Source organism: Cibotium barometz, chromosome 56 (assembly GCF_041138505.1).
Source record: "Cibotium barometz isolate CiBa-2024 chromosome 56, ASM4113850v1, whole genome shotgun sequence".
NCBI lineage: Eukaryota > Viridiplantae > Streptophyta > Polypodiopsida > Cyatheales > Cibotiaceae > Cibotium > Cibotium barometz.
In genome coordinates, this window is record NC_141101.1 from 4,322,132 (window position 1) to 4,323,562 (window position 1,431).

Genomic DNA, 1,431 nt, shown 5'->3' on the forward strand with positions numbered 1-1,431 from the left:
TTTATATGTAAAAGATATTAGCATTTTATGGAATCAATTCAAATTTGGGACAGGGTGTATACATTGACTTTGTACCTAAGAAAATGAGGACTTTTGACTATCTAATGCTTAATCAAATTATGCAACTATATTTCCAACTTTGAATATGATGTTCCAACAAAAGAACTTGAAACAAAATTCCTTCATTTACTAGGAGAGATTAGTCACTAAAGGTAAACAAATGCCTGTTTTTTTACTGTTTACAGGGTGCCTGAGTGGACAAAACTGGGCACCCTGATCTTGCAACCACCCCACCATATAATTAGTTTTCCAAGTTATACTTACCAAAACCAAACATCATAAATCTTTTTTGTAGTGTGGAAGAATTCTTGATGAAGATTCCCATGGCTCTATCTCATAGAGGTGCTCCCTCAGATACAGTGGTTCGCCTCGTATGGGCTGACTTTCCTACAGGTTTACAGGTTGTTGATGTAGATACAGATGGGTGTCCCTCATGGAATCAAGTTTCTTCATCATTGATACGTGCCACACTCAGTTTTGTTGGTTTGTTTGTGGTGGCTGATGAGGGTTGGTTTGTGTGTTTGAGTCTAATGGATCAACTTCCTAAACTATATTCCATGGGAAAGAAAGTTGGATTGTTCATGCATCGAACAATGTCTGTTCATGTGAAATCAAGTTATTTGTATGAGAATGGAGAACGGGTAAGTCATAATCTCTCAAATATTTCCCTTTATGTATACATGTTATGTGGTATGGATATCCAAACATAATGTTTTCTCGTTATGGTAGGTGGATACATTGGCGCTTAGTATGTTCTATTGAGTAAATTGCCATGTCCCTATTATTGATCGTGAGGCTGGGCAAAATGTTTCAAAGAAGTTATTCAACGCTCAACAAAATTTCATTTTTGAGAAGAATAAGAAGCATCCATTCCAATGCACGATGGTCTTGGAGCGCTACATTCGAGGTGGTGTAGAAAGATCTCCTATGTTCTGTAGGTGAGACAATTTTCATTCTGTTCATTTTCATAGCTACTTTTTCAAAATTCTTAGATGCACGTTTATGATTGCATTTCATTGTAGGTGGCTAGTGGAGACCTTCTCAAGTGAAGGAGATGGTGTCTTGGACGTTTTTGCGGGATGTGGAGGCTTGAGACGTGTATGCCAAGAGTTAAAAAGGCACTATATGGGGATAGAGAATGACATGGAGGTAGCCAAAGCATGTATGGGAGATTTCTCATTAGGTCGGGATGACACATAGAAGAATGCTATAATTTGTGGATCAAAAGACTTTGTAATCGAGATTGTCATGGTTTGGAAGTTTAAAGATCGATATATACATTTTTGATCTTTAAAAGATTGTGTTATATATTTAAGTAAGTAAGAAAGTATGTATGTAATGTATGTATATATGTTAGTGCTGCGTAGGTAG

At 36.8% G+C, this 1,431-nt stretch overlaps 1 long non-coding RNA gene across 1 annotated transcript; it reads left to right on the plus strand.

The window, feature by feature from the left end:
• The first annotated feature begins 675 nt into the window (after nt 1-675).
• On the plus strand, nt 676-1,156 carry LOC147606812 (uncharacterized). The gene is made up of 3 exons (XR_015264845.1): nt 676-701; nt 790-970; nt 1,083-1,156. It is a non-coding gene; the product is annotated as an uncharacterized LOC147606812 (long non-coding RNA).
• Nucleotides 1,157-1,431: the final 275 nt, after the last annotated feature.